This window comes from Mchenga conophoros, linkage group LG9 (genome assembly GCF_057382185.1).
Source record: "Mchenga conophoros isolate Kocher_MC1m ecotype Shallow Benthic linkage group LG9, M_conophoros_male_GT1.1, whole genome shotgun sequence".
Lineage (NCBI taxonomy): Eukaryota > Metazoa > Chordata > Actinopteri > Cichliformes > Cichlidae > Mchenga > Mchenga conophoros.
Genome location: NC_140534.1, coordinates 2,063,359 through 2,085,287, shown reverse-complemented (window position 1 = coordinate 2,085,287; position 21,929 = coordinate 2,063,359). Strand labels below are relative to the sequence as shown.

The 21,929-nt window shown below is 39.2% G+C and overlaps 1 pseudogene; it reads left to right on the top strand.

Annotated features, from left to right (window-relative positions):
* Nucleotides 1–764: 764 nt before the first annotated feature.
* LOC146566591 (uncharacterized) lies at nt 765–8,333 on the top strand (annotated as a pseudogene).
* Nucleotides 8,334–21,929: the final 13,596 nt, after the last annotated feature.

Here is a 21,929-nt window from a genome sequence, read left to right as displayed (position 1 = left end):
TTTTATGGCCTTTGTTTTTTTGTTTTTTTTTAAGACAATGAGATCAGTGTGGTTGAAGACTAATCACAGTCATCAGTACAGCCAATCCGTCTTGCCCTCTTACCATCGCCAGTTCCATTGTCAGACCATCCATCGTCCCCAGCTTCTACCTGTTCATCAGATTCAACTATTATCCACAAAAGTACAAAGAACAGGAACAAGGGCCTAGGAGAGCTTGATCGCAATGAAGCAAAGCAGGTTAAAAGCAAAGCCTAAAGCAATTTCCAGTGCTTAACTGCATTTTACAAACACTAACTTTTTTGTGTAATTTGCTTCAGTTCAATCAGTATAAATCTTTTTTTTTTTTTTGGTGTATACTGTCCTGAGGCCAAACCCAAAGGGTAAGGAAATTTTCAATGAAAACGACAAAACTAAAACACTGTGACATCCAACTCGTCAACAAATGGTCAACATACTGGTTGCAGATATGATAGAATCACATGGCTAAGTATTCTTTGATGATCCTAAAAAAGTTGTCAAGTGAGCAGAATAGCAATACACTTTTTTTGTTTTTGAAAGGAGGATTCCACCCATAAGTGCTCGGACTAACTATGCACTGGGGATTGCAACGCTTTTTCCATATCTCCAAGATCTTTACTCAAAAAATTGTTATGTAAGTGTTATCTCTGAAAAGCAACATCTCTGTAATTTATGCATGTTGTTACAGTGGTACCAAATATGCATTCCTTTGTTCCATTTTTTGTTGTGTATGTTTTTTTGTTTGTTTTTGTGTGTGACTGATTTGCACGCATGAGCAGGACCATTACTATGATCTGGAGGCCAATATTGGCTATCTTGCTTGGAGACTCAAGACTGTCCAACGCAATACCTATGATGGTGCTAGTGGGTGTCCCAGGCCAAACTTTCAAAACAGTCCAACAACCCGAAGAGAATCTTTGTTTGTTAGAGGACGACTTTTTGGTGAGGAGTGCAGAGAGGCTCTGTCTGTTATTACACACTCAACAGATAGGTCTGTGCTTAAAGAGAAGATGAAAGCTACTTTTGAATACAGACAGAAGCTGGTTCATGACCCAGATGGAACATCATCAATCTTGGATGTCTTCCCTCATTTCCTTGAAACACCGGGGTTGTTGAGTATATTTATAGACATTTCATTATTATTAACCTTTATTTTACCAGGAAAAGTCCCATTGAGATTAAAAACCTCTTTTTCAAGGGAGTCCTGGCCAAGAGGCGACAACATGTTAAAATTACAAAGTTACATACATTCATGATATGAAACCAAAGATAACATTTTGCCCAGAACACTTAAGTAACCAGTATTTGGTTGCTGTTTTGTCTTTTTAATAGACTGATCAGGATTTTACAATGATGCTTGTAGATGAGGCCTCTGGAAGATTTCTTGCAAAGTGGCCTTCATATTTCAAGCAAAAAATCATCAGAGAAAGCCAAAGTCTTCCATCAAGTCATTGTGTTGAGGAGTTACGAACATCTTTTGATCCAGAGGCTTCAAATGACTGGGGTAAATTAGGACAGTATTTCAGTATATAAAATACTTACATTTCCCTTTGTCTGTCCTAATACACTTAACTGACTGCAAATAGACTGAAGTAATTTATGCATCCTTGTGGTTTAAGCATTTTCAGAAATCTCATCATTTAACTTCTTAACAGAATTTCAGTTCATCTTTAACCTTTTGTCTCAAATATGCTTTTTGTCTTTAAGGCTGGGAGAGTGATATGGCAGCTCTTCTGTTGTTGCTGCATCTCCTGCCCCCAACATCAAAAGGCCACAAATAAAACCCCCGCAAAAACAAAGCTCTTCACAGGCAGCCAATCATCTTGTAAGATTTGTCAAGGTATGCTCTAATAGCATTTTTTGTAAACACTGTTTACAATTAATGATTTTTCGTAAATGGTAAGCCACAAGATAAAAACAGAAATGATGAAATTAATTAATTATCTTTTGTGTATTTGATATGAAATCATGCTGCATCGATAGATATCGGAAGATATCAAATCTGTTGTCGCTTTCCTTTCCAAAAGAAGTTAATTGACAGACATGGGTTCAGTACAATGTGAACTTCAAAAATTCAATTAGATTCAATTCAGTTTTATTTATACAGCGCCAAATCACAACAACAGTTGCCTCAAGGTGCTTTACATTATACAGTAGACCCTACAATAATACATACAGAGAAAAACCCAACAATCATTTGACCCCATATGAGCAAGCACTTTGGCGACACTGTGAAGGACAAACTCCCTTTTAACAGGAAGAAACCTCCGTCAGAACCACGCTCAGGGAGGGGCGGTGATTGGTTGGAGTGAGAGAAGGAAGACAGGATAAAGACATGCTGTGGAAGAGAGACAGAGATTAATAACAGATATGATTCAATGCAGAGAGGTCTATTTACACATAGTGAGTGAGAAAGGTGACTGGAAAGGAAAAACTCAATGCATCATGGGAATCCCCGGCAGCCTACATCTATTGCAGCATAACTAACGGAGGATTCAGGGTCACCTGGTCCAGCCCTAACTATATGCTTTAGCAAAAAGGAAAGTTTTAAGCCTAATCTTGAAAGTAGAGATAGTGTCTGTCTCCTGAATCCAAACTGGAAGCTGGTTCCACAGAAGAGGGGCCTGAAAACTGAAGGCTCTCCCTCCCATTCTACTTTTAAATACTCTAGGAACAACAAGTAGGCCTGCAGAGCGAGAGCGAAGTGCTCTAATAGGGTGATATGGTACTACAAGGTCATTAAGATAAGATGGGGCCTGATTATTTAAGACCTTGTATGTGAGGAGCAGGATTTTGAATTCTGGATTTAACAGGAAGCCAATGAAGAGAAGCCAATACAGGAGAAATCTGCTCTCTCTTTCTAGTAAGTAAGTAAGTAAGTAAAATTTTATTTATATAGCACATTTCTAGATAAGGGATCACAAAGTGCTTTACAAGGTATAGACACAGATTAAAAAGACGAAGTACAATCAAAAGTTAACAAAATGCAATTTTGAAAAGATGTGTTTTTAGCTGTTTTTTAAAAGTAATCAGTGAAATAGCAGATCTTAAGTTCTGAGGAAGAGAATTCCACAGTCTGGCGGCCACAGTAGCAAAAGCTCGATCACCCCTAGTTTTCAGTCTCGTATACTTAATAACAAGTAGGCCCTGACCACAAGACCTCAGAGACCTACTAGGGGCATAGGGCTGTAAGAGTTCAATGATGTATGATGGTGCTTGTTCTTGAAGAGCCTTAAATGTGAGAACCAGAATCTTAAAGTGGACTCTGAATTCGACAGGGAGCCAGTGTAACTGTATAAGCAGCGGTGTTATATGTGAGTATTTCGATGTTTTCGTCAGAAGCCTTGCTGCAGCATTTTGGACAGTCTGCAGACGCTTCGGGGAACTCTTGTTTAGACATGTAAACAGTGAATTGCAATAGTCCAGTCGTGATGAAATAAAAGCATGAATAACAATCTCCAGTTCAGTATGAGCTATTATGGGGCTCAATTTAGAAATATTTCTTAAATGATAAAAGCAAGACCGAACCAGAGATTTGACGTGAGTATCCAATGTAAGAGCAGGATCGAAGGTTATCCCTAGGTTCCTGATAGATGGTTTCACAAACGTTGAAAGGGGACCAAGAGCATTCATTATGCTGGGTACATGTCTGTCTGGAGCACATAACAGGACTTCAGTTTTATTTTCATTTAGTTGGAGGAAATTGTCGGCCATCCAACCTTTGATGGTTTCCAAACACACATTTAAAATCCGCAGTTTAGAATTTTCAATTCAATTCAATTTTATTTATATAGCGCCAAAACACAACAAAAGTCGCCTCAAGGCGCTTCCTGTTAAATCCAGAATTGAATTCAAAATCCTGCTCCTCACATACAAGGTCTTAAATAATCAGGCCCCATCTTATCTTAATGACCTTGTAGTACCATATCACCCTATTAGAGCGCTCCGCTCTCGCTCTGCAGGCCTACTTGTTGTTCCTAGAGTATTTAAAAGTAGAATGGGAGGGAGAGCCTTCAGTTTTCAGGCCCCTCTTCTGTGGAACCAGCTTCCAGTTTGGATTCGGGAGACAGACACTATCTCTACTTTTAAGATTAGGCTTAAAACTTTCCTTTTTTCTAAAGCATATAGTTAGGGCTGGACCAGGTGACCCTGAATCCTCCCTTTGTTATGCTGCAATAGATGTAGGCTGCCGGGGGATTCCCATGATGCATTGAGTTTTTCCTTTCCAGTCACCTTTCTCACTCACTATGTATTAATAGACCTCTCTGCATTGAATCATATCTGTTATTAACCTCTGTCTCTCTTCCACAGCATGTCTTTATCCTGTCTTCCTTCTGAAGCATCTTCAGGTTTAAAAGATATATATAGTTGGATGTCGTCTGCGTAGCAGTGGTAACAAATATCCCCAAAAGGGCTCAAAATATGCTGGAGAGGAAGTAAATAAATTAAAAACAATAATGGCCCCAGCACAGAGCCTTGTGGCACACCAAAGGACAGGGACGTAGAAGATGACCTGTACTTAGAAACTGCCACAGAAGAGTATCGTTCACAGAGATACGAGGAGAACCACTCTAAGGCAGACCCAGATACACCAACCCAGTATTTCAGCCTATCAAGCAAAATATAATGGTCAACGGTGTCAAAGGCCGACGTGAGATCCAACATTAAAAGAACAGAACACTTACCCGCATCGTTTTGCATCAGAATGTCATTAGAAACTCTAAGAAGGGCTGTTTCAGTAGAATGAGCTTTACGAAAGCCAGACTGAAATTTATCAAAGATGTTATATTTGTCTAAAACTGCTGTAAGCTGCTTAGCCACAATCTTCTCTAAAATCTTAGCAATTAACGGTATTTTTGAGATCGGTCTGTAGTTGCTAGTGAGAGATGGGTCCAGCATAGGCTTTTTTAACAGAGGGTGTATAACAGCAGTTTTAAAATAGGCAGGAACTTAGCCAGATCCCAAAGAGGTGTTAATTATAGTGAGCATACAGGGACCAATAGAGTAAAAGACATTTTTGAATAATGATGCGGGTAAAATGTCGAGTGAACAAGAGGATACTTTTGTTGCACTAACTATTTTTCCCAGTTCGGCTAGTGAAACAGGTAAAAATCTTTCTAAAACAACAGGCCGAACTGGCGTAGGAACTGACAGTGCAGATGCTGATGGTGACAATTTTTTCCTTATATTGCTAATTTTTTCTAAAAAGAAAGCAAGAAATGTTTCACAGTCTTCAGCAGAAGAAATAATGGCAGCAGGTAGAGCAGGAGTAATGATATCAGTAATAGTATCAAATAAGACCTTAGGATTACCTCTGCTCTTTGCAACCAACTGAGAAAAGTAAGCAGCCCTTGCATCTCTAATAGCATTGTTAAAAGAGGCTAAAAGATCCTTTAAATAAAGGAGATGAACATTTAAATGAGTTTTCCTCCATAACCGCTCAGCTTTACGACAATTACGTTTTATAGAGCGGATGTTATCATTTAGCCAAGGTAGGGACTTGGAAACAGGCACAGGTCTCATTTTAACCGGACAGATTTCATCTAAGATCGAAAGACAATGATCATTAAATAGATCTGTTGAGAAATCAACACCGTTTTGTGGGGATAGTGTTAAATTAAAAGCATCTGAGAACTTCTGCGCTGTGGAGGAATTTATAATGCGCGACATAACTTTCCGGTAAACAGGAGACATAGGCTCGTGAAAAGACATGTTAAAAAGAATACAATAATGGTCAGAGATAAAAATGTCCTTAGAACAAATACAATCAATATTCAAACCCAAGGTAAAGACAAGGTCCAGTGTGTGACCTTTGTTATGTGTGGGGCCGGACACATGCTGGATAAAATGAAAAGAATCCATAATGTTGATAAAACCCCTGGCAAAGAGGTCGGACTCATCATCAACATGTATATTGTCAGGACTCTTGCTGCAGCATTTTTGATTAACTGAAGGCTTTTCAGAGAGTTTTTAGGACTTCCTGATAATAATGAATTACAGTCATCCAGCCTGGAAGTAATAAATGCATGAACTAGCTTTTCAGTGTCACTCTGAGACAGGATATTTCTAACTTTAGAGATGTTGCACAGATGGAAGAAAGCAGTCTTACATATTTGTTTAATATGTGCGTTGAAGGACATGTCCTGGTCAAAAATGACTCCAAGGTTCCTCACAGTGTTACTGGAGGCCAAGGTAATACCATCCAGAGTAAGAATCTGGTTAGATATCATATTTCTAAGATTTTCAGGGCCGAGTACAATAACCTCAGTTTTATCTGAATTAAGAAGCAGAAAGTTAGCGGCCATCCAGGTCTTTATGTCTTTAAGACATTCCTGCAGTTTAACTAATTGGTGCGTGTTGTCTGACTTCATGGACAGATAGAGCTGGGTGTCATCAGCATAGCAGTGAAAATGTATGCTATGTCTTCTAATGATACTGCCTAGGGCAGGGGTCGGCAACCCGCGGCTCCGGACCCGCATGCGGCTCTTTAGTCTTTATTTTGCGGCTTGGTTTGGGAAAATAAATTATAAGTATTTAGCTGAAGTGAATTTTATTTGTGTTTAGTTCTTTTTTTAACTTGTAGTTCTAAATTGAAGAATTATTGTGATTTTGAAATATAAAAATAAAATTATATCTTATTATTTTTTCATCGCTCAAAATAAGCGTCACACTCGTGGAAGCCGGTGTACCCGCCGAAACGCCGTGCATTTATCGAGACTTTCAACCCCAGCTAGGCCAATTATGGATCTTCGGATCCACATTATGTCAGCAGCTGTTCCCCACCGTGAACTAAACAAAAACAAACATAAACAAACAAAAACAAACATAAAAGCAAACACCGCTCACGCCTCGGATGACAGCAGACACTGTGCGCAGAGGTTCGGGACCATAAGTCTTATTGTAAACATATCACGGCAGACCCGACGATGTTTGCATGAACACGCTTTTCAGCATCTCTTTATTGACCACTGTTCACACACGGTTGCTGTACGCACACAGCCGGCTGTAGCTCTTCAGCCCGACACAGACCAACACAACAGCAGAGAGAGCACAGATTTTAAGGTGATGAGGTGTGATTGCGGGTGCCGGTCAGGTGCGTCCGCCTCCCCTGCAGCAGCGCTGCAGACCACGCCCCGCCACACACATTAACCAGGTAAAATACATATTTCGGCAGAATTTTGCAAATATCTATTTTTTTTTAGCAGCATAGTGCTTTTTTTCAATTATTTTTAAAAAGTCAGGTCAAGGCTCCAAAAGCCCAAAGGCGATATAAGGGTGGCGGCTCACAACAGTTTTTGTTTGCTGGATCACTTTAGTTCAGCTGGGTGTCTTTCCTTTTGTTATATTTCTTTAAGAGTTCAAAATGTGTTATTTACATGAATAAAATGTAATTTTCTCTTTAGCACTTCATGGATTTCATAAGCAACACACCTTAGTTGCTCTGTGGATTCTTTTAAAAAGCAGTTAAAAACTTTTCTTTTCAAACAAGCCTTTTGTTGATCTACGTATTTTATAATCTTTCCATTCTTTACATTTGATCTTTTACATTGTGTATAATGTCTATTGATTGTATTGTTTATTTTAATATTTGTGTACAGCGCTTTGTGACTGCCTGTCTGTGAAAAGCACTTAATAAATAAACTTTACTTACTTACTTTAGTTGTTCACACAAAGCATAAAGGTGAAAAAATATATATATATACAGTGTTATCTTCATTTGAGATTTCAAAAAGTATTTGCGGCTCCCAGTGTTTTCTTTTGCGTGGAAACCGGGTCCAAGTGGCTCTTTGGGTGTTAAAGGTTGCAGACCCCTGGCCTAGGGGAATCATGTATAATGTAAACAGAATTGGTCCTAGCACTGAACCTTGTGGAACTCCATAATTGACCTTAATAAAGCATTACTGTGTTTTATTCTACTTGGATCCATTTGTGTTAAGACGGGTTACTTGCTTGGGCCCATAGACCTTATATGCAAGCCAAACAGATGAAAAAATGTTGTTACTCATGACTGAAATGTGCTATTCAAGTTCCAGGAAGGAGTCAGCCTCACTACTTTCCTGGAGAAAGCTGAGACCAGGCAGCCCTTCCTTCTCTGCATTGGTGAGCAAAAGAAGAACATTCAGTGGTTCTTCATCGTTGTAGACCAGAAAGCTATCCCATGTCATCCTCCAACTTCAGTGGCTGCTTTTGATGGGCTATTCAAAGCACACTTTGTCTTCAGCCTCTCATATGATGAAGCTCTTTCCAGTTTTTACACCTTCATTCAAATCACAATCTACAACATTGATGTTGGAAACACAAAAGAAAGACCTTGAGTCAAGGAACTGAGAGCCCGTCTGCTGCGAGACCGTTAAAATGCCCACAAGGTCCACACGCTTGTAGGAGGGTTTAAAAAAACTGTTTGACAATGTCCAAATGCTTTGTTTGAAAAACATACCACAAAAATTGTTCAGCCCTTGTCAACATTTAAAATGTCATCATGGTTTATATCCAAACAAAAATCTGCGTTTAAAATGTGAAGAGCAGGGATGTTTTTCGTCTTTTTGTACTTACAGTGGCTTTAGAAAACATCTCCATAATGCACATAGTCGTTGTCAAAATAAACATGTAGGGATGGAACAGGAAGTTGTCCAACAAACACATTCTCAAGGAGACTTTTTTAGTGATCAACCATCTACTTCTGCATCTATATCACAGGTTCCCACTGTTATTTCATAGGACTCGCTTGTTGGAATGTGTGGATCTACTGTTGCTCACTTCTGGTCTTACTGAAAGTGCTGTTCAAACAATAATTTGTTCTGTTGAGGAAGTTGTCAGTCATGTTCAGAGTCAAGCAAGAGAAGCAGTACTCCAAACATTTTTCCCTGATAGTAAGGAATCAGACATTTACAAAAGAGTTGAGCACAATTTAAACCAATTAGATAACCCCTTTTCAAAATGTAACACTGAGAAAAAAAGACAGAAATATTATGATGAAAAATGGGAAATTGTTGAGCCTAAATAATTTGTACTTGGTGTAAGATTGGATACACGTAGACATAGAACTACAGGTATTTGTCAGAGACAAATACATGTATGTGCCCATTTTAGGTACGATAAATTTAATTTTCAAAAATAAAGAAATTAGATAATGCTTCTTGCATGAGAAACAAACACAAGCTGGGTTATACAAAGACATTAACAATGGATTATATTTCCAAAACCATCCTCTGTTTTCACAACAGCAACATGCTCTACAGATTATACTGTATTACGATGATTTTGAAACTGCCAACCCATTACATTCGAAGAAAGGGATCCACAAACTGGGCTGTATGTATTTCACTATAAAAAAAAAACTCCCACCAAAGGTTAACTCTGTGCTGATGAATGTACATCTAGCTGCTCTTTTCTACACAGAAGACTTAAAGAAATATGGTTTTGAAGAAATACTAAAGCCTTTGATGGATGACTTGAACATTTTAGAAACTATAGGTGTAGTGGAGATATTGAAGATAGGCACGGCTGTGGCACTGACTCAGTCTTTGAGCACTACGGTCACCCCGGTGTGTCGGCCAGAACACCACTTAAGGCCAAATTGTCCCAGAGTGCGAAAGAAGGAGGGAGCTTGAGGTTCCGTTTGAGGCACTTTATTGTCACCACTTAATTTCTGGGGTTGTAAACACAGCGGGTGTACATAACTGTGTGTCTGGGTGTGTGTGTGTGTGTGGTTTCCTACAAAGGAAATAAACAAGGGAAATAACAATAAATAAAGAGAATAGACAAGTCAAATACTCAAATATAAACATAATACAACATAGTTAACATAATCAAATATAAAGATCAGAAAAATATAGTACACTTCAAACTGCTCACACCATGCAACTAAATAGCATTAGTGCGAGGTTAAGCAACCGTCAGTACACAGGAACTACTTCCGATAGTTATACAAAATAAAAGCGTCCCCCATTATAATCCGCTATAATGCTCTTATTGTGAAGGGCAAGCGGGACGCCATACTTCCGGTCGAACTACGTTCGCTATTTTCTTAATTGTTCGCTACAAACTCCGCTACTTCAAAGTAAACAATCACAAGCATCACATACAACATACAGAGAAGGTCTGATAACACAGGAACGACATTATGGACATACGAGTGACCGTACATGCGTCATATGCTAACAACATAAGTTAGCATATGAAATGAGGGTGAACTCATGCGTTGCATGCGTGGCCTACCGCTCCAACTATGGACTGCATTAGCTCCTAAATGGTAACGTACTACAGTACTAACACAAACAAAGGCAGAATATAACACAGGTCACTACTTACTTGTCATTTACGCACACCTAACATGCCCCAGGAATCAGTGCACCCCCTCCAGACCAACACTGCCCATCCGCCATTAAACTGCCCACCTTACTAACCGGATGATGTCACTAGAAGGTGGGCTGGCCCAAACAGACAGAAGACCGAACATTACATGAACCTATATAAACTTATAAACACCAGTAAAACTATTTTATGAACTTTGGGGCCTTTTATACAATAGGAATCCTGCTTCCCTTTACTGAAGAGCCAGTGTTTGGTTCTGTTGTTCAAGTTACATGAGACAATCTTGCTTTAAATGGCTTACTAGGTTGTGTTGAATCGTTTAGTACAACACACTGGTGTAGGTTTTGTTTAGTAAACAAGGAAGAAATTCAATCTGTGTTTAATGAAGACAGTTCTGACCTTGTTCTGTGCTCCAGAGGACTTCATATTGAACACTGTAATGCATTAAGTGTAGACCCTGCTCTCTCTTCCGTCTATGGAGTTAAAAGATCTTGTGTGCTCAGTTCATTGGAATATTTTCCAGCACTGACAATTATGCAGTTGATGTAATGCATGATTTATTGGAAGGAGTTGTGCAGTATGAGCTCAAACTTTTTTTTGTAAATGGCCTGTATTTGTACTAGTCCCTAAGGACCCCAATGCGCTTTACACTACATTCAGTCATTCACCCATTCACACACACATTCACACACTGGCGATGGCAAGCTACATTGTAGCCACAGCCACCCTGAGGCGCACTGACAGAGGCAAGGCTGCCAAACACTGGCGCCACCGGGCCCTCTGAGCACCACCAGGAGGCAACGGGTGAAGTGTCTTGCCCAAGGACACAACGACCGAGACTGTCCGAGCCGGGGCTAGAACCGGCAACCTTCTGATTACAAGGCGAACTCCCAACTCTTGAGCCACGATCGCAAATACATGATCAAAAATGGCTACATCTCCATTAGCATGTTACTTGACAGGATACAGATTTTTAATTGTGGTTTTGTAGAGTTAAAAATAAACCAAGTGGGTTAAAAATAGATGATAACAGCAAACACTTAGGTTTAAATGCCCTTCAGTCATTATGTATCCTACACAATACTCCACTCATTTTTGGAGACATAGTTGAGCGGGACAATAGCTACTGGAATTGTTGGAATTGTGTTGTCCCCAGTCCATACTGATGGCATGATATGTTACTTGAAACATCTGATCTGTGATCACGATAACATGTTTAAAAACTTGTTCCCTGGTAGAAAATTAATTTGTAAACACCAATGATTCACTATCCAAGGTGTATTAAGAAAATTGGCCCTCTTATCAGTGGCGTGTCTAGAAAATCTTTGTTGGGGGGGCCAGGTAGGGGCACAGATTTGGAGAAGGGTGGCAGATGTAATTGGCAGATAATGTTTAAAAAAGATTCTACCAACCGTTAACCATAATTCAATAACCCTGTAAACCTAATAACCAAATGCACTTTTAACTCTTATTAGAATGAGATTTTGACCACTATGGTGCAAAGTTTTTAGATACTGCGTTGATAAAGTACAAGAGATACAATCAGTGCTTTGTCAGTGTTTACTCAGCATTCAAGGACAGCAATATTTGCATAGTATTTTTACTGACATATACTGCACATATGTTTTGGGCAAAAACATTTTTGAATATTAAAATACGAACATTTGTAACAAACAATTGACAAATTAGCCAGTTCCAATGTAAAACTTTATCTGCCTGTTAAAAAAAGAAGATAATCTTCTCACAGACTGGTGTTTGATTTTGAAACAGGAAAAAAGTGGGGAAACAACTGAAAAGACTAACATTTGAATAAAACCTGAAAGCAAGTAAATACTTGCTATGCTGCCTTATGGTAAACTTTGGTAATATTGATAAAGAACAACACTGGCTGATGATGAAATACAGTCAGCTGGCATGGTGACACTGCCAGTATTAACCTGCAGGGCTGGACTGGGACAGAAAATCGGGCATTTTGACTAGAGACCGGCCCACCAGGTATTAAAGCCATAAAGACTTTGAATGAAAACAAATGCTGTTGTGACAGTCCCATATGGAAAAGAAATAGTAAAAACTTATATGACTTAACTCATGAAAGTGGCCACTTTCATGAGTTAAGTCATATAAGGCTTACATGATTTACTCATGAAAGTGGCCACTTTCCCATTACTTTCATATATTGTTTTAGTAAGTATCCAAAACATACAAGATTCATTATATAATCTTTCAAGGGATCTTATATCTGTTTTTACTCTTGTATGCTTTTCATACAAGTTTGACACAAGACAGATACAAACTTTATAAAATTTATATATATCTTTTCCATATGTACACTGTCTTGTTGGTATATGTATGATTTCTATACATTTTACGTCAGATAAAAACTTTGGTTGTAAGATTTAGATAATTATTTAATAAAAGCGAGATATTTTAAATGAGAATAAGAAAGAAAAGTATTTCTTTGTGCCCCCCTCTCCCTGTTAATGCCTACCTGGCCCTCCTGGCAAAACTTTGCTAGATCCGCCCCTGCACAGTTACCAGCTGTCAGCTGCTTAGAAAAGGATCCTGGTGTTATTTGTCTCTCAGCAACAGTTCATAACTTCAACTCATTCATGTCACCTAAAAGGTAAACCTGTTTCTCCATCACCTGTTCAGCTCTGATGATCCAGTAAGGACATCTCCTGGTTTCATCTTCATGTTTCCCTCTCACCACATATCCAAACCGACATCAAGACCAGCAGCTTTACAGCTGTGGTTCCAACAAACATCAGCTGATACTAGAAATTAATATTAAATAAATTCTAACAGCTGATCAAGCTTAAACGTGCTGCTGTTGTTTAGCGCGACATCTGCTGGTTTCCTCTTTCTGGCGCAAAGTGGGCGATAAACAAACAAGAGAGAAAAGCCGATCAGCTGATCATTGATCAGTTTCATGATTGAAATAGCAACAGGAGAGGCAGGGGAGAGAATGAGAGAAGAAGAGGCAGCTGTGCAGCGTAAAGACAGAATAACTCCAGCTTTGTGTCTTTTTCCATTCTAGCTAAAATCCGGGACAAACTGCGTCTCTTCTCAGCTCAATACGAAACGTGTAATATTTTCTCTGAATGAGGGACCATTCCATTTTTTTAAGGAGCCGTGGCAACTCTACTAACTAAACGTATGAATAAAATAAAGTTCACTATCAGTAACATCATAGCACCCACCCAGCTGTATAAAAACTCCGTCAAGCTGGCTAGAACGCAGTATGAGTTATTGCAACTGACAGTAAAAAGTCAGCACAACGAAAATAAACTCCACCTGAACTTGGTTTATATCTGACCCAGATAGAATGCAGGTCATAACTTCTTACCTGAAGTTCAGTTCACCTGACACTCGGACCGGTGGCTGCCTCGGGGCTCTCCTCCTGCCTCCCCTTCCCTCATCCACCTGCTGGCCTCTGTGGAAGCCCCGCCATAGCCACCACCAAACAACTGAGTTATTTTTACACATTGACCTGCATCTGGCCAATCCACTACCTCTCATTGTTCATGCCCTTACAAAAATAAATAAAAAATAAGTCACCGGGCATATGCCCGGTATGCCCAATGGCCAGTCCAGCTATGTTAACCTGCAACCAAATCTGCAGCTCCATACAGCAATGTTACGACTTAGATGATATCTTATAACTCATAACTCTTATGTTAGCTGCCCTCAGTAGCATACTGTCTGAAATATTCGATGGCTGCAATAATTCTTTAAGTGTTATTTTTTCCTTGGTATTCTAATTTCACCGAAGTTTACTAAACTCAACAAACTTAATATTACTTACCGGGACATTTATTCTGTCCTCATTTTCTTTCACCGAAAAATTGTTTCCTGCAGTGCCGTCTTTCGCGCTTGGCTCTCCTACCTTTGCTAACGCGCATAGCGCAGAAGCCGATGCTGCATTCACTTACACTCGGATATCTGAGCTTCACCGTGAAAACATAATCGGACATTTGATATTTGATTGAATTTTATTGTTTTGCCTTTGGGGTGCCACCTGGGGTGGCCAGTCTGGTTGGGGGGTGGCCTGTGCCCCCCCAGGCCACCCCGTTGGACACGCCACTGCCTCTTATCCACACAATTTCTTTTAAAAAGGCCGTCAAAATTTTTAAAAACCTTACAAAATCTCTAGTAAAGCAACATCAGGTTCAACTGGCCTTTTACTATGAAAACTATTGTAATAAAAGGTTTTGGTCCTTTAAAATTAAAAAGAGTTAATAGCATTGAAGGTGGACATTTATTGTGCGAGTCATTAAATGCAGATTCATGTGTAAATGTTTCAACTACAAATTGGGTTAGAAATTATGGCACTGAATACCAGGTTGGCTTGTTTTTATGCACTGGAATTGCCAGTGATCTACCAGTCTTTAAGATAATTTGCTATATCATAATACATGAACAACATGCATTCATAATAGGCTGTACTGTCAACACCTTATACTTTGATGAACAGTATCATGGATACTGTATTGAACAAAAGAGTAATGAGCATGCTGTTATTTGCATTGACCAGCTCACCTATGTCAGACCCTTTGATAAGCAATATTCTAATGAAAGTGGGAACATATACATTATTCCATATTGTTACATGTTTTAGAAAATGTTTTGAAATTGTGGTACATATAAAAAGAAATGTTTTTCAGAAAAACATTGGGTCTTTTTAATATTTTTTCCCAAGGAATTTCTAAAAGATCAGAACAGTAAAATTTACACCTTTAAGAATTAATTAGAAGATGACTCTTATGTAGTTAAAATAAAATACTCTGTGAGACTTCATATATACACTCTCAACACTTAGTTAGTGTTAATGAGTGTTAAATTATCAACTACAGACAGGTTTGATATTTAACACTAAATCAGAGTTAATGTACTTTCCAGTTAAATTAACACTCACTGGTGTGGACCTATGTAGACACTTTAATAGTGTTGAAAATCAAATCTGACAGTGTTAATTTGGGCATGCTGTGTAATTATATATGTAAGTAATCGCCGGTGTTGTAAATAAAACGTTCTGTTTGCACAGTACAGAGTCAGCAAACATGACACCAGATTTTTAAGATTTTTATATTCCCAGTTCATGAGGACAGTCTTCTTAGTAATGCATAAGGGAGTGAGACCCATGTGGACTGTATTCATCTCTGTAGTGACTACGTTCACACTGCAGGCAAAGCGCATCAAATCCGATTTTTTTGACCCTATCCGATCATGGTATGACAGCGTGAACGGCACAAATCCGATATTTTCAAATCCGATCTGGGTCACTTTCGTATGTGGTACTGAATCCGATACATATCTGATGTTTTAGAAAGCGACTGCCGTTTGAATGGTCATGTCACATTAAATCCGTCTTTTACGTCACTGACACAAGACAGATGCCAGTTATTAGCGCCGGAGAAGACATCATGTCAGAGAAACTGTTGGGAAGACAGCGCTGGAGAAATGTGAATATTTTATTTATACTGTATAATCTACAGATTTTGACAGAAATCTGCAACTATCCTTTGAAGCACCGCTCCTCTCCAAAACGGCAATAAGGATCATTGTTAGGCCATATGTAAATAACAACATAACTTTATAACTAAAGTCAGAAACAAGTCTTTACATTAAGGGCCATTAGTCAAACAATACCGTTTGGTCTGGGTCTAAACAGAGCGCGTTGTGTGTGACGTCTTCTTTTGCGCGTTGCGGGCCGCTTTGAGGGTTCACACTAGAGTGCGTTTGCTGTCACATTTTATTTGTAGTGTGAACAAGCAGACAAAAAAAAATCGGATTTGATCAAAAAATCGGAATTGAGCATTAAGACCTGCAGTGTAAACGTAGCCTAAGTCACCCAACAAGCAAACTGAAGTGGAGGCTGGAATGTTACATTTCAGACACTTTGATGTGTCTTCACATATCCAACATCAAAACCTCTGAACTGGTGGACAGAACCAAAGAGTGTGGATGTGATTGTCAGGTGTATTGCCTTGACAGTTTAAGCAGTTGTTAGACGACGTGAAACCCATCGTCAACATCTGTTGACCTGTATAGTGCATTATATGTAGTAGAGTGCACTAATCAATTTAAAGGTTTTTAAACATATTTAAGACCAGACGTTGTGGTCCAAGCTGATTGATTAATCTGCCTCCCAATTTGCAATAGGAAAGGATGTTGATTCATCTATTTTGGTGTTCTGTATATTTTAGGCAGTAATTTGGGGGTTTCAGATTGAGGAATTGCACCTCATTTGGTGGTGTTTGCAATGTGACTTAATTAAGCTTACATTTCTTTTTTTACTATAGATTTAATTTTTTGTTATTCTGAAAATCTGTTCTTGATAGTCCCATACTGTATAACTAATCTCTCAAATGGAATAAAGTCTGTTCCTTCAAATATATGTTCCAGGTATTTAATCCCTTTACAACTCCAGTCTCCAGTCTTTATTTTTGTGGAATAAATGACATTTCAAGTATTGTAATCTTTACAGGGAAAGACAGCTTGTTAAATATTGTGAGGATTAGGGGATCGGGTTTTTATGAAGTTAAAATTCAAATTAATCTGTGGTTGTACTGAAGAAATTGTGGCGGTCAACAGTGGAACTAACAGTTCTAGATTGCTACTTTGGCATGATTCTGGCTATGTTTAGCACAGGTGACTGAACCACGTTGTCCTTGTCACAGTGGGATTGCTCAGTGATGAGTTTGAGGCTTTTTGGAAGACAGTCTGAAGGCTGCCTCGTGAGAGCATGTATGGGGCTAGCCAGAAAACGTCCAGCCTGTGAGAAGCTTCATTGATCTCTGTATTGCTCTTCATGGCCATCCCCCTCATCCATTCTTCCATGAATTGAGCAGATCCTCTCATTCCTCACCACTTTCATTGTTCCAGCCCAAGGGTATCATCTGTCTGAATGCCACTTGGCACCACCCAACATGATTTGTAGCTGGGCAAACATTTAGCTAAATCAGTCCAAATCTAGGATAACATCCTGCTGTTGCAATGTTTGGGTGCTTGTAAGTAGGTATGGCTCCGGAGAAAACAGATCCTGTTGGCCAAATATTTCCTCAAACTAAGGAGAACAGAGCCAAGGGTCACTACAAAAACCTGATGAAAGGCAGCTCAACAAAGGCAACACAGGTCAAGAGTATTAGATTTCACTTGGTACTGTTCTTTTTGCACATCAGGTTTTGTCTAAAAACCTTCAATTAGGCAGGATAAACACCCTACTGCATGCAGAGAAAAACACAGAAAATACAATATTGTGCTATTAGTAGGTATCACTGCAGAGATTTATAAGATGATACACTTAATAATAGGGCTGGGTATCGTCACTGATTTCTAGAATCGATTCGATTCCAATTCACAAGGTCCTGAATCGATTCGATCCACGATTTGATTCAATTCGATTTGAATCTGGGAAATTTTGCCTCAGACAGTCAGAAATATTATAATTCTGATCAGTACATTTACATATTTTTGTATCTATAGAAAGGAAGCTGACACTTTCCAGACTTTATCAAAGGTGTGAGCATCACAGCAGATGTCTTTGTGTCAAAGTAGCTGAAGATAAAACATGAAGGTGATTTTCCTGGCCTGGGATTTTATAAAAATATTCTGTAGTACATCAAAAATAAAAGAAAACCAGTAAGCAACTTATGACATTACCTCTGAAGTTACAGCGGTTTTATTAGAGACACGGCTAAGCGTTTGGCATTTTGTATAATTTTAAAAAGTTAAAATTTGTTCAGAAGCCTATTGAACGGCAGAAATTATGTTTTCTTTTCGGAAGTAAGTAAAAGGAAAAAAAAACATCGGCGACAGCGCTGTAAGTAACGGTAGTCTTGTGCGTAACAAGCAAGCGAATAATGCAGAAAACAGATTTCGGGAATAGACGGGAAACTGTTCTTGAAGTACAGAGAGAGAGAGAGAGAGAGAGCTGTGCATGAAGTGTGATTTTATTGTGGTGGAAGCAAAACAGCAAAAGTAAGAGGGAGTCCATGACGATGTTTATGTGAAGCTTAGTTTGGATCTTCTTTTTCTGCTGGTTCGGTCAATATTGTTTAGAGAGAGATAAAACTAACAGCTTTAGAATCAGTGCAAAAAGGGCGTAAACACAAAGCACGGAACGTCGAAACATCGGAATCAGCGAGCTGTCGGGTGAGAAAGGCGACTGATCTCACTGATTCTGATCCGCGGGTTCGGGCTTTGTGTGTACGTCTTTGTGCAGAAGCCGTGTACCTGCTCTCATTTACTGTTTTAAATGTTTGGTGGTTGTCAAAATTTTGTGACGTTTCACCTGAGATTGTGGAATTTTGGGCAAAATACATTTATATAAAAAAATCGATTCAGGATATTAATGAATTGATATCACGTTATCCAAGCCAGAATCGATTTTAATCGATGAATCAATTATTAAAACCCACCCCTACTTAATAATATTATTAATGTTTTTATAAAACCAAATGTTGATTTTTTTTTAAGTAACCTGAAAATGTATTGTTATACTGATATATACTTATATATGATATCGAATATGTTATAGAATGTACTTGCATCATAAGTTTTTTTAAAAATCCACTTTTTACATACAGTGCCAATTCCCCCCAAAACTGAAGGAAAATGGAAGGCTAGAAAAGAAGCAGCTGGAGCAAGAGTTTGGTTCACCATTTTGTAAAAAACTGTCAACAAATTGTCAGTGCAGAGTTCAAAAGCCTTTATCTTTGATGGCGTGGAGTTCTGTTAGTGCATATGAAATTTGGCAAGCATTGCACATCTGGAAAATCATGTGACACACTGTAATGTGTGGGCACATTATGTGATTTAATTTTTGTATATTGTATAAGCTTTTAGGTGTAGTTTTGTTAAGGAAGGGTCTTAATCTTGTGATTTTTGTTGGAGATCCAACATGTGGTGTGATCCCTAGTTACGCCACAAGGGGGCACATCCGCCCTAGTGAGATGGTTTAGTGTGACGCTACTGCTCGTCTTCAGATCTGGCAGAAGCGAGAGAGGAAACACACTACCTGTCGTCCATCTCATGATTTATCTGTTTTTTTCAGGTTAGTAAGTAATAAGGCCACACATGTGGTCCACATAATTTACATGCCAAATAAGGGTAAAACCCGACCAGCAGTTTGTTTTGCTGAGATCTGTATTCGTCTGTTTTGCTCATTGAAAGGTGTTACGATCGAGAGTAGGAGCTAGCTTAGCTCGCCACATCCTGGGGCCCGTTCTTCGTACGTCGCTTACTACATCCAAGATCAAATGACACATCCAAGATCAAATCATCGCGCTAACCGTGAGCTCGCTAATCCGGTTCCCCGAACACACCTGCTGTTGACGATTACTACAGCTGGACGCAGGAATGTGACATCACTGGGTGTCGTAAAAGGGGCTACGCATCGATAGTAGAAACATTGATCGGCAACCCGCTGATTGGTCGGCGAAAATGTCCAAGGGGCGTGCTCGGTATTTTCCGGCAGCAGAGCAAGAACTCATGAGTGAGGGATTTCAGGAGTTTCAGAGTTTAATTAAAACGCAAGAGAACACTGCAAAGGCTGCAAAAGCAAGGAGAGAGGGCTGGCAGAAAGTTGCTGACAAATCAAACTCGTAGGTAATTTAATAATAATAATAATAATGGATTGGGTTTATATAGCGCTTTCCAAGGCACCCAAAGCGCTTTACGATACCACTATTCATTCACTCCCACATTCACACACTGGTGGAGGCAGCTACGGTTGTAGCCAGGCTGCCATATCGCGCCATCGGCCCCTCTGGCCAACACCAGTAGGCGGTAGGGTAGATCTATCATATGACACTATATTGTCCAATATCATATGGCATTATATTATATTATAATATGTTATATTATATCCCCTTTCACATTAGAGCCACAACAGGACCCACAAGAACATGGGAACAAGTAAAAGTGGAATACAGGAGTATTCTACAGAATGGTAATATTTATCTCTTAGATTGCTTTGCGTCTCTTGGCAAGGTAATACTGGCCTGTAATACTCTGTTAGTTTGTTCATAACAGCAACCAAGAAAAGGGCAGAGGAAAAAAAGACAGGTGGTGGTCCTGCACCCCCTCGTCAACAAGTTGGTTAAGTAAATAATACCCTCACGGGAATATCGATATCTCTCTATGAGCACACTGTCGCGCTGAGCTAAAGGATCCTGTCTGTCCCGCAATATACGCTGAATTCTGAGGACTCTCCTTATCAATCTTGCACCTTCCGCAATGGGTTGGTCGCGTATACGGACAGGACATGGCTGCGACAGGCTTCCCAAATCCACCTTCGCTTTTATAGCCGTGGTCTCTCATCTTGATTACACGAAGTAATTTACAATTACTACTCTGAAATATGAATTACATCTGTAATAATCACATACATGTAATAGAATGTTAATAGTACATTTCCCTTTTTTAGGAAATGACCTGTATGTATCTGTGTGACATCAATAAAAGGATCAAGTGCTGCATTATCTTTAGTTACATTGATAATATTTATTTATGGTGAAACAGTGGAAAAATATCGCTGTTGCTTTCGTATAAATGAAGCGGACATACCTGCGTGGCCGCGATCTAATCCTGTTTACATAAAGTAAACCTGCTCCCGAGCAGGTTTACGCTTACGGCTCTGTTGCTATGACAGCAAGTCCCGGATGAGCTTCGGGGAACCGACTGATCCAGGATCACGCGAAATCGTCAACAATCTAATCCGGCTAACCTACTTAGCGAGGTACGAAGAACGGGCCCCTGGAGTAGCTGTCAGCTTTGTTGTTTTCTAAACTTAAGGCACCCTCTTGTAACAAAAGTACACCACGGCTCCTGTATATTTGAGTTAATGTGTTCGCAGAGACAGTTTGATGTGTTGTCATTGTTATTGTCTAAAGTTAGTGTAATAACCTACAATAATTCTGATCGCTCTGCAATGTTGATGTGGAGATTTCCACTATACAGATACGCCATTAGTATATGGTACAGTACTGGAATGTTTGCTTTATCAAACTATGTGTGAAAAAAGTGTGATTTATAGCTCTTAGTAACAAACAACAGAGATGACAGTTTAGATTTTTGTTTATAATATTTTAGTTTGTTCTGGGCTTTGGGAATGTGAGACGGAGATGGGAAGAAGTTTTTGCAACCTGTTGTGAACGCATGAATGTGTTTAAATAAAGATCTGGCAGAAGCGAGAGAGGAAACACACTACCTGTCGTCCATCTCATGATTTATCTGTTTTTTTCAGAACCAGACATAATCTGTCAGCCGCCCTCTTGCTTGGGGTGTGTTACAATCACCATCAAACCCAAGATGTACACTGTATTACCAAAAGTCAAAACTCAACCATCCAAATCATTGAATTCATCTGTTCCAATCATTTTCATGACCACTGGTGTAGAAACATGATGGCTGAAGGAGGATTTCTATAAATGACTGTGCCTTATTATTATCCAGTCAGTTTGCCAGGATGTGTGGTTAATTGGCTTCTCCAGTTTCTTCCATGCTTATGAAGATTACAGTTGTCTTCATGTTGCTTTAGTAAGGGGCTTGTGGTAGCAGGGTTGAAGAAGATGATGTGATGGCTTCAGTGTATA